Source organism: Stegastes partitus, unplaced genomic scaffold, assembly GCF_000690725.1.
Source record: "Stegastes partitus isolate 25-593 unplaced genomic scaffold, Stegastes_partitus-1.0.2 Scaffold566, whole genome shotgun sequence".
Classification (NCBI taxonomy): Eukaryota; Metazoa; Chordata; class Actinopteri; family Pomacentridae; genus Stegastes; species Stegastes partitus.
Window position 1 is genome coordinate 324,303 of NW_007578297.1, and position 12,278 is coordinate 336,580.

General features: G+C 41.1%; 1 protein-coding gene across 1 annotated transcript in view; it reads left to right on the top strand.

The window, feature by feature from the left end:
• Positions 1-2,116: 2,116 nt before the first annotated feature.
• lhfpl2a (LHFPL tetraspan subfamily member 2a) overlaps positions 2,117-12,278 on the top strand; it is a 49,131-nt gene continuing 38,969 nt past the window's right edge. The window contains exon 1 of the mRNA XM_008288583.1: positions 2,117-2,326. The gene's annotated coding sequence lies outside the window, so the exon portion shown is untranslated. The remainder of the gene's footprint in view (positions 2,327-12,278) is intronic.

The window sequence follows — 12,278 nt, forward strand, 5'->3', positions numbered from 1 at the left end:
AATGTATGGGATTGTACGGCTGCCACATCAGAAAAACAGATCACGTTCATGTTTTAAGGTGAAAAGTTGAGTGTCATAACAAGATGTTTTCAGGTTAATATGAGATACAAACTTGTCACGTTATAATAAGAAACTTTTCTTGTAAACACATAATGAAAACACAAAGTTTGGTTGCACAACCAAAACCCCAAGCGAGCACCCTCTCTGAGTCATAAACAGCCAATCGTATCTATTGATGAAGGAGCCCCGTAGCTTCTGTTCAGGTCTCCCAAGGTGTGTTAGTCTGTGAGTGCCTGGATCCATCATCACCTCCGCTTGTTGTCCCAAAAACTGATCATGTGCCAAAAACTGATGAGATACTTCTTGCTACCATCATATTACGCAGTTTATTTGCATCGTTGCTTCAATCGATGTCCAACAGTAATAACGTTCAAATGCACAATTTTTGTATGTCTTTGGTGATGGCCAAGCTGTGTCTTTAAGAAACTTTGATATAACCAAATAACTGTGACCAAAACAAAACAACAACTTTGCCACAGGGCAATCAGGCATCACATTACAATGATTACAAGCACTACTTTATTATTGTTTCCAGTGTGCAGGCCGTTCTTATTTGGTGTGTCTAATCTCCTTGTTTAGACTGTCAAAATGATTTACAGATGGGTTTTAGACATTAAATAACAATACTGCCTCTTTTGCAATTACCCTTATGAGTGAAATCAAGTAATTTTAATGCATTCATAACATTTCAGGCATAATGTAGGGGCTGCAGTCCCTTTTTAGCAAATGGAAAACTGCATTAGTGGTGCTTTAAAGCTATTTTAACCAGTAAAAACATGTTGTAATCTATCTATTTGCGCTCTATAAACAAGCACTACAGCCTGTACCGAGGCCTGGCGGACTTGATGTTGGGGTGCAAGCAGGCCAGTGTGGGGTCCTGTGTGGTGATGCCTGGTCCACTTTAGCCGCTCAGAACTTTATCCCCAGCATGGTGCAGTACTTTTCTATATTTAATGCGTATCAAGGTGAAATGACTTTTTTATCCTCACTCATTTCTTATGTGGATTATTGACTTTGGGCTGCAAGGTGGCTCGGTGGTTAGCACCGTCACCTCACAGCTAGAAGATCCCTGGTTCCCATCTCGCTTAGGATGCCTGGGATCTTTCTGCGTGGAGTTTGTATGTTCTCCCCGTGCAGCGTGGGTTCTCTCCGGGTTCTCTGGCTTCCTCCCACAGTCCAACAACATCCATCCATTGTCTATACACCACTTAATCCTCACTAGGGTTGCTGGAGTCTATCCCAGCTGACTTAGGGCGAAGACAGGGGACACCCTGGACAGGTCACCAGTCTATCACAGGGCTACGGACAACCAAGCACACTCACATTCACACCTACGGACAATTTAGAATCACCAATTAAGCTGGATCTTGTGGGAGGAAGCCGGAGAACCCGGAGAGACCCCGGAGAGAAGCCAGAGAACCCGGAGAGAACCCACGCTGCACGGGGAGATGCAAACTCCACGCATAAAGATCCCGGTGCCCCCACCGGGACGTGAACCGGTGATCTTCTTGCAACAGTGCTACCAACTGCGCCACCTTGCAGCCCCAGTCCAAAAACATGTTGAAGTTAATTGGTGATTCTAAATTGTCCGTAGGTGGGAATGTGAGTGTGCTTGGTTGTCCGTAGCCCTGTGATAGACTGGTGACCTGTCCAGGGTGTCCCCTGCCTTCGCCCTAAGTCCGCTGGGATAGACTCCAGCCCCCCCACGACCCTAGTGAGAATTGAGCAGTGTATAGATAAGGGGTGGATGGATGGATAATTGATTTATTTGTATGTATTTTCATTGTTGTTCTAATGTAAGTTTACCCTAAGTGTGCCAAAGTGATTAAATTCACATTGAACCTTTTTTTTTTTTCTTGATCTTTAGTAAAACTTGTCGTTAAAAATAATCAGTCCTCATAAATATGACTGAAATGAGAGATTTTCCCCTGCTGAGCTGCTGATGTGTGCCCAGCCCTGTTGTGTCCCCACACTGAGGCCAGCAGGAGGCCGGACTGTGGCTGTGGGAGGCGCTAACGGAGCTCAGTCACTCCCTCCATCCAGCTCAGTCTGTCTGGGCGCACAGGACGCAGCCATTCATTCTTCTGCGGTCCCGGACAAAACGTGGAGGAGGATGAAGCGACTCTGAGGGAAAGAAAAAAAAAAGAAAGAAAGAAAGAAGAAGAAATCAAACCAGGATCGAGCTGCACAAACCTCGGAGAAGACACGAGAAGATCCTCCAAACAGGATCCTCCAACTTTCCGACAGATCCAGCCAACAGTTCCACGTAAGTGTCTGCGCCTCAAGGGCAACGTTTGACTTTTCTAACTCCGACAATGGAGACGTTATTCTTCTCCAAAGCAGTCTGTAGCCTGTCGGTCACACATGTAGAGATTTTCAGCCAAATATCTCTGCATTTGTGCTGTTTCCTTTCCTGAGGGGAAACTCGTGGCAGCAGACTGATGCTTTGCCAGACAAATGTGACACTCATCAGGGTGCTTCAATCCACATATGTGTGTTTTACATCTTTGTTTCAAACTTCCTCAGGGTGTTGGAGAACATGATTCAACCAAACAGATAAATATAAGAGCAGAAGCATGTTTAATGTCATCAAAAGCCTTGTTTTGTCCAAGTAGAGTTTCACAGTTTACTGTGAATAGTGAAAATCAGCATATTTTCATACTGACATTTTTTCCTTCAAGAGTTTCAATTATGTTTAATCAACTGAACTTTTTACTGCTCTAATATCATTTGCACTGTTATTCAGTAAGTGTGATGAAAAAGACACAAATGAAACATTCAAACTCTTGTTTTGTCGTTAAGTTGTCAGAAAAGAGTGAGAAATGCCAACAAATAATCAGTTTACTAAAGAAATTAGACAGAAAAGCAGCAAATCTTAGCAGTGACATTATATTTTTGCTTAAAAAAAAAAAGATAACTCATTTAATAAACTGTTTGCAGCTCTGATGGGAAAAAATCTGTCGTTGCAGCCCTGGTTTTAGTCCAACTTAAAAACATATTTCATTGCTTTTATGTGGCTTGTTGTACAATGTGTGTTGTTATTCAGTAAGTGTGATGACAAAAGGCACACATATGAAACATTTAAACTCTCGTTTGGTCTTTAATGTTCAGAAAATGATGAGAACTGTCATAAATGTCTAGTTTGCCAGACAAATATTCAGCTTACTGTCAGAAATGAGAAAGGAAAAGCAGCATGTTTTCACATTTACGACAACATATTTGCTGAATTTTTAGATTTAATCAACTATTTTGCAACCTTGAAAAAAAAAAAAATCAACCCTATATCCTTTATTCTATCCATCTTGTTATACCGGCTGTGCTGTTATTCATTAAGTGTGATGAAACGGCACACATATGAAACATTAAAATTCTCGTTAAAAGGGAGTTTTTTCCTCCAACTGTTGCCAGAAAGTTTGCTCAAAGAGAATCATTTGCTTTTACTCCATAACATACAATCATAAGGTCTTGACTTTACAATGTGAAGCACCCTGCAATGACTTATGTTGTGAACTGAACTGATTTAAAACCCTTGTTCGACCTTGAAAATGTCAGAAAATGACAAGAAACATCGCAACTATCTTGTTTCTCCAACCGTCAATAACCCAAATACTCAGTTTACCACCAGAAATGACAAAGAAAAGCAACAACGCGTTGGTTCGTCGACTCGTTGTCTCAGCTCTTAGTTTACTCTTTTCTTTTGAAAGTCCCATGAAAAGCATCATTAACCCTGAACACCTGATCCTCGCGCTGATTTCCTCTTGTGTCAGCGGCGTATCGGAGGTCTAAGGTTGCTCTGCTTTTGTGACTTCGGGAAAAAGTCTGTCAGCGGTCGTGACAAAGTGCGACACAGATCCTCGCCTCGTTTTCATGTTGTGTTTCAACAGTAAACCTGAGAACCGGTTCCCAGTGTTTGTGTGTGAAAGAGAAAGGTCTCCTGGGGACGGATGCCTTTTTCTATATGACCACTATATGGGTCCTCTTTAGACGTGAGATGTGTGACATGGCTGCGTCGTAATAGTCACTTTTACTGTTTCTCATGACATCCAATACAGCGTTGGATAGATCCACGGTACAATACACACACAAGTTCGGACAGTATCGTCTGATCCTGATCAATCCTGTCTCCATGTCAGGGACTATTTTTTAAAATTGTAAGTACTTAATGAGGGTACTGCTGTAAATGTGTGCAGCTCTCTCTCTTTGGAGACACTAATTTGGATCCATGATGCTGGAGGTATGTCATAAACACAGAGGAAAAACTCCTACAAACAACTGGAAGCAACAAACTGACAGCTTACCTGGATTACTTTGATTATCGGCAAGTTTCACCAATCTGACCTACAGTCTCTTTCCTCATTGCTGTCTTTTTATTTTCATGGATGTTTGTAATTCATGTGAAATTAGAGGCAAAATAAATGAGATCTGTGAAATTTCCGATCAATATAGGAGCTGAAATGTAGGAAAAGCCTTCCTCAAGTCTCTCCACACAACTCCAAGCATGTCTCTTGTACGTGACTGCATACAATTCACACTTATGTTGATGTGTTACGAGATCTGATGAAGTAAGAGTGAGCGGGATGCTTCTTCAGACATGAAACGTTCTGATGCTGTCGGATTAACAGAAAGGATGCATGTCTAAAAGGGGCTTATGCAATCAAAGCTTTACATAAAGAAAGCCCTGCTTTCATTACATGTGACGCCCTGTATTGCAGTGTTCTAGTTCCTGAGAATGTGTTGTTGCTCTCTGCTGACACTACAGGTATCCCTTTTTTGTAGTTTTCTTGTTGCTAAACTTTTGTCGTTTATTGCATTGCTGTCACTTTTACAGCTGTGAGGTTGCAGCAGTACAGCAACTGTGTGGTCTCTGGTTTATATTCTGTAATTAGCTTGAGCCATTTCTTTGTAATTTCTCCTTTTTTTTAAAGGCACGCAACTGAGCTTCAGATGTTTAATGATGCTTAGGTCATCACTGAGCGAGCACTAAAGATGGCGGTTGCTGTCAGGGGTTTGCCAGTGGTTTGAGCTGTATGTGCCAGTGCATGTGGTCCCTCAGGGCCCCGTGTTTGGCCCATTAAAAAAAGCCCGAGCTTCCTTCATTATGACCCTGCAGAACCTTTCCTCCTTACTTTCATTTCTGCCACAAGAAAAGCAAAAAATACATGCGTTTTTCTCTGCCTTGGCAGCCTGACAGCACAGATGCTTTGGAAAACTCCTTTCCTAAACAGGATGGTAAACTTTCAAAGCATGGAAAAAATATTACCAGCTTCCCCCCTTTTTTTTGTTGCTTGGTGCAGATGATGCAGTTGCATTTAATGCACATTACAAAAACATAAAACAAAAGTTTAACTGCTTACCCGTTCACGCAGACCACATCATCCGCCTTTCGTGCCTCTTTGATGGCAGTGCTTTTGTCATTAATCCAGGATCCTGGCTGCAGTTTGTGGGATTGGTCAGTATATTTCTCCTGGAATGACGACTATTTTCAGTGGGGGATTTGATCTACATCTTCTCTAAGCGTTCAGAGCCTAAATAAACATTTGCTCTTATACGTCTGTGAATGTAAATATTGCTGAGTGGCCTGCTGATGGAAATCAGACCTGGGCACTATCAGTGTGTGCTTGAAACCAGAGCCAGGGCCACAGTGTCACCATGACCCGAGTGTGAAATCCTCTAATTGAACGGCTGCTCTTGTGTCAAAGGTTAACCCAGATGACTCCAGCGGGCCCGGACTAACATCTGGAATACAGTTTGTTACAGCAAAGCCCCGCTGTGGAAATCCTCCAGTGTAGATGGCCCAGATAACAAGGCCGGTTTATTTGCAGCGTACTTCCTCGGACTACTGTAACTGCTGCACTTGTACGTGGAGTTAGGTCATTCGCTCTCACATCTGTTTTTCACCATCTCTTTTTGGGTCATTATTTCACCCTGCGGTATTCTTTTGTGTCTCAGCGAGTGCGGTCAATAAAGCGTTGAGCAGGAGCATCCAGGAAGTGCTCTAATGAAACCAACACATACGCAAATTTGATTTAATATGTGTTTTGTTGCCCTACAGATTGTTTATTTGGCTGTAAAATTGACGTAATGTGAGGAAGGCAGTCTTAAAGTTCAGACAAATCCAAACTGGGTCACATTACGTTATAAGGTTTTCCATTCCAAGCTTCTAAAAGGAGTGTTTCTGAGTGAATTAAAAGCAGCCGTTTGTCCGAGTTTGTTTCTTTTTTTATAGAGCTCCTTCGGAGATGGGCTGTTTGACCGGTTCTGGAAAAGTCTGTGTCACAGTCTGCGCAGCACAGAGAAGGAGGAAAGCATCCAAGAGGCTTTTGTTCTCTGCTGTTGTCTTAAAGCTGTCACCGTTTAATCAAAAAACAGGCTTGAATCAAAAACAACTAACATGCAGTTACTTCTGATTAACTGAAATGCAGACGTTTTCTGCTCCTGGCACCAGTTTACTCACTGTGGGCTCATTTTACGCTGCAATATAAAGTCCAGCACCTCTATGGAAACAGCACAACTATTGGGGGGCAGTCACAAATGTCTTTTCTGCAACCTGATGTAGATGTGACACGAATCACACAAAAAAGGAAAAAAAAAAGCAAAACTTGTACAACTTTTTCCAATTCGCCACAAATGTTACCAACACTGGGGGAAAAAAATGGTGGCTCTACATGCTATAGATATCTTATTACTTACATTTTTACAACTTCTACAAACTTGGCGTTAGAAAGATATTTCACTATGCTGAATGTCTCTTCTAGGAACTTACTGATACCTTGCTCCTCTGTATACCATTTTTGAATTGGGCTGCATTTGTTTTGTTGCGCAGGTACGTTTTGTTTTGCTGTCATTTGTCTAATTTGCATTCACACTTGTCTCCTCTTAAACACTGCCTGCAACTCAACAGAAAAGTTCCTGAATTTTTTTTCACTTTACTGTTGGTTGCAGCTAAGTTAGTCATCAGCTTTCTGGTTGTGCCAAGAAGCACCGAATATCTTGTATTTTGGTAAATCTGGTTACCGCAAATGGTTTAATTTTGGCAAATTATCCAAAGGGAGACGTGGAATTATGTGAAAATTTGGAAATATCACGATTTTAGGCTCATATTTAGTTGGGTTTCTGATTAATCTTTCTGTTTTTAAAGTTTCTGCCTCCAGTAAACATTGTTATTTAACCAATTTTGACAAGATAACATGCTTTTCGGACCAGCTGGGGTTTTAGAGGACGAGTGTGATGACCTGTCCTGTGAGGCCTCTTGTTTCTGTTCTTGCTCTGAAGCAGCAGATTCAGCTCTAAACCCTCCACAGCCCTCTGATACGTGACAAAACTTCCTTGCTCTCGACATGCACCCACCCCAAACCCCTCCATGCTGCACTGTAGGGCAGTCATGCACACTGATTAGATTAGGCAGCGCTGCAGCTAATCACCCTTCTCCCTGCTCTCCCCTGCTAGTCTTTGCTCCGCTGGTCACTCTTTCTTTCCTCCGACTCTTCCCGTCCTCCAGACCTCCCTGTGGTTCCTGGAGATGAGCCTCTCCTGGGGGTACATCTGCCTCCAGCGGCTCTCCAACCCGCTGTTTATGGGGAAATCGGCATGGCGGGGTCCTCGCAGTAACAAAGCCCTCGCCCTGCACTTGTCTGGAATGAAAGAGACATCCAGAGAAATGAATGACTCGTGGAGGGAGGAGCATGTGGGGGGGTTGAGGACCCTGCTGTCGGGTGAGATGAGGAGAAAGAATCTGCGGTGGGTTTTGTTCCTTTGTGGCGAGCTGGGGGTCAGTCTCAGGGGAGTGGACGGCAGACAGACGGAGGGTTTTGCAGCTGCATGGCCTCCAGCACTTTATCTCATCCCCGAGCAACTGCAGGCTCATTAAGCTGGGCTGCTTGTGCTCAACGCTCACTTCAGTTTATGCCTCCTGTTTTTCTCCCTGCCATCCCTCCTGCCATTTTTTTTTCCCCCTCTTTACTGGCAAATGTTGTATCAGACATGCTTGAATATTGATAAAACTGGAGTCACTCAGAGACTCAGACTTACAGCTGTATGCTAATGCTGAAAGGCTGCCACAATAGGCAGTCTGTGTGTGATGTGTGATAAGGCGGTATCATATGTTCAGTTTGGTCATGGAAAAGGCTTTAAGCTGTATGAACGAGATAACTCTTGATTGTGTATTGTGTTTGAGTCGCAGCTGAAAGTCAGGATTTGCTTTCATGTTCCAGCCAGGTCATATTAGAGAGAAACAACAATGACTTCAAATAGATGAATGAATTTATTACCTATTCCAACCCTGCCTTGCAAAATTTCACTCCTACACAACTACACTGCGTTCTTATTTTGAAAGAGATGCATTTTCTCATCAAAAGCTGAAACTGTGACGTATTAGAAGTATGAAAGAGCCCCAAAATCCACATACAGATGTACGAGGGTGGCATAAATCTGCAGCAGAACTTTCACAAAAGAGACAGGTGTATGTAACCTGTGTGGCTCTTGTATTCTTACACTAAAGTTTTGTTTTTGTCTTTAGTTTTTTAGTCGCCATGTGGTTAAGTTCAGGCATCAGGCCCACATGGTTAGCTTTGGTTGACACATTTGGTTAAGTTCAGGTACCAAATTTCCCTGGTTAGGTTTATAAAATGATCATAGTTTGGGTTAAAACAACCTTTTTACATCATGTCTGAAGCTTCTCCTCCATTTTCCTGGTTACCAGGCTCATGGATCCCACCCGTATAATATGTGATTGGCTGGCTGAAAATGAGTAACAATGAAGCAATAAAATGAATAGACACTGTTATTGCAAGTCGTTTTAACATTTAATAGCTAGACTGAATATGTATTGCAGATTTGTTCAGTTTCTCATAGTCAAAAAGAACATCAGGATATTCACATTGTCATTGTTCCAGGACAAATGACATCACTTTTACTGTTCATGTGTTTCTCATTACTGATATCTACAGTTCATCTGCAGATACCGGCGATGTGAACGGTTGATATCTGCAGCTGAATTATGCCTAGTAGCAATTCCAGTTTCATACTCAGTCATATTCTAGTTTAATTCCCCTAAATTCAACATATCTACATTTTTTTCTTAACTTTAAAGTTAGTCACAGTGATGTTGTAGATATCTAAAATGGAATTATGTCTAAACACAGATATTTTAAATGAGAGTTGTAATAGGCAAAATTATATTGTAGATGTCCAAGCTCTGACAGGTCGGAGGTGGAGGCAGTTTGCTTTTTAACCCTATTCAGGACCTTTGGGGTCTTTTGGACCCCAGGCCATTTGGTTTAGGTAACAGGTATTGTATTTATATGTTTTTTTTTAAAGATTTTTTTTTTTAAATATAAAAAGACGGACATTTGTCATGCGTTTGGAACCAAAAATATGTCAACTTATCAGAAAATGTATTTAACGTAGCGTAAAAGTTTATAATGAATACCAACTTGTGGTCCAATGAACCCCGAAAGACCCTCTACGTATGGCAACATGAAAGTCCTGAACAGGGTTAAACGTACTGTGATGCTGCAACTGTAACGGCATAATACGGCTGTTTAAGAAAAACAGCAAATCCTCACATCTGAGAAGCTGCAAAAACATTTCTTTCATCATCAGGTCAAAATTACCAAAAACTTTGCCTTGAACTAACTGCTGACTTACAGAGAGATGTTCACATTTATACAAAATATGGTCTGTAATGCTGAATGGGTGCTTTCCACTTTGCATCACAGCAGCAGACAAATATTTATGTTCACAATTCACGTATCAGTCAGCTGATCACCTCCATCCTTATTCTGTGATTCATCAGTTTATTTCATTTTCAGTATCACTCTTGAATTCCCCTGCTCGTCGCCGTCATACTGGTCCCGGGTCTTTCACTTTCATGTTTGCTGCTAAATCCCAGCAGAGCTGAGAAATCCTCCAGCCGGCCAGAGCCGTGTAGCTCGCAGCCACAGCTCTGATTTTCTCTGTTTGACTGCTGGTTTCGGCAGCACCATGGAAACCCTATTTTGGTTTGGACTGGCAGGCTGTCACCGATCATTATCACCACTGAACCCTGGTACTCAGAGCTCAGCAGGTCCAGCGGCTGTAACTGTGCGTCCTGCCTTGGCAGACCAAGTTTTCACAGAGGTGACTCATGCTGAATATGCAGCAGCGTTGACCTAATCTTGTTCACAGTACTGACTGTGTTCACAGTAAATGACCGTTGGCCCCCTTTGTTACTGTTGCTGTGTCTGTCAAGCTCTTAGTTTTTGCGTGCAGTTTCCAGCAATTTACCTCTTTTTCTTAGTAACTTTTAAACAATGGGTCTTTGATTTCAGAGAGGTGGAGAAAGGCAGACTTCTAACTTCTAACCAGCAGCAGTTTTTTTTTTTTGTTTTTTTACAGCTGAAATGACAACAGTCACTGACACATTGCAATAAATGTATTTACTACTTGCTAATTAGACTAATGTATCTGTCAGTTGTTTCAAATGCTGCATCCTGCTGACTTTATGTTTTCAGCTGAATCATTTTAAAATAAGAATCTTGCAATAGTAGTTTTAAATATTCACTGCATGGCTACATACAGGATGTAATTAAAAGACTGAAGGCTGAAGCTAACATGACCCAGAAACGGTGCTGCTCTTTTATGCTAATGTAGTGCTAGTAAACCTAGAATCACTGAAAAACTTTAATATTTGTCATTAGTACTCATGCATCAGTGAAAAACTGGATTTTACTGTTGTAGTAAACCTAACGCCTGCGCTTCGAGGAATCAGAAACAAAAATTCTTGAAACTTAAGAACATGTTTCATTGTTTAGCTCACGTATTTGAGAAGTAAAGTTAGAGGCTTTATTTGTTTGGACATTTCCAAACATTTTCTCACTTTTAAAGTATCAAAAAGCCCTTTGAGATGACATACATTTTACAAACATAATGCTATCTCAAGTAGCGTTAATGCTAGCTGCCGTTTCAATGCAAAGCGGGATGCAGCCACTAACGTTAGCTTACAGGCTAACAGCATAATTCACAGTGACGGCATTAATTGTGTACGAAGTGTTTTAAAAATGTCAAAAATAAATGTAGATTAATAGTTTAATTAGACTATTGTTGTCCTTGGAGGTACAGCTGTTACACTTAGCATTCAAATATACTGACTTGTGAGACATGTCTCTAAATAATATGATATATTGATAATTAAGAATTAAATAAATAATAGATTGAATTTATGTAGTTCTGATTAAATATGAATATTATGTTAACAATATGTAACAATGAAAATATTTAATTAGAAATGTGTTTATCGAAACAATCACAACTATTTTAATAATAGTTCCTTTGCCATTTACAAATGTAATAAAAGTTAGAGCAAAGTCTATCTTTAAGTTGTCATCCTTGCATTGCAGTACAGAACAGATAATATGTCGATGGTGTCTGGTATGGTACGTTAAAGATCCATCACATGTTGTAAATCTATTACACAATAAATACTAAACTGAAGCTTTAACTCTATATGTTTTGGTATGAAAAGCTTTTCCAGGTATCCTGTATCATTGATGCATATCTCACATCTGTAAAAACCTGAACAGCCAGAAAATCCTCTGAACCATATTGGTAGACATATGGCGCATGCATTGGCAGGTTTGGCTTCTTGGTACTACAGTAGCTGTGTTGCTGCAATGATCTGCAGCAGCCAGTGCATCTTTTTATGTCTAAGTTAAGCTTAATATGATAGTTAGCTTGCCCATAAAGTAGGCAAATGCTATTTAATCCAGTTCTCTTGTGTTCTTTGTTTTGGAGGAAAAGTTTAGCAAAAAACTTGAGTGGGTTTAGTGTAAAATCCTTAGAACTTGTGATTAAATGTCTCCACTGATCTTCAGAGTGAGGCCCTGGTCACTGAGCAGAGGTCTGCCTAATGGTCCGTGCAGCTGCGAAGTGATTTGTGGAGTGAGGACTCTCCAGGTGAGGGTGACTGCTCAGACAGACTGTCCCGGATAATGTTACAGCACCTGTGGGACCACACAGACATGCAGGCTTCAGTGCAAAAACTAGCCAACCGCAAGATTTTCTTCAAGTGTTTTGTGGGTGAATTAAGAGATTTTAAAACACTAGAAAGAAGAAGTCAGGCTATGACTTCAGATAAGATTTAACAATTCACCCCAAAGCTCCTGTCGTAACGCTAAGCTGATATAAGCAGGCTTAACCCTCTGAATAACCCGCCTTTAAATTCAAAAGGCATTTTAACTTTA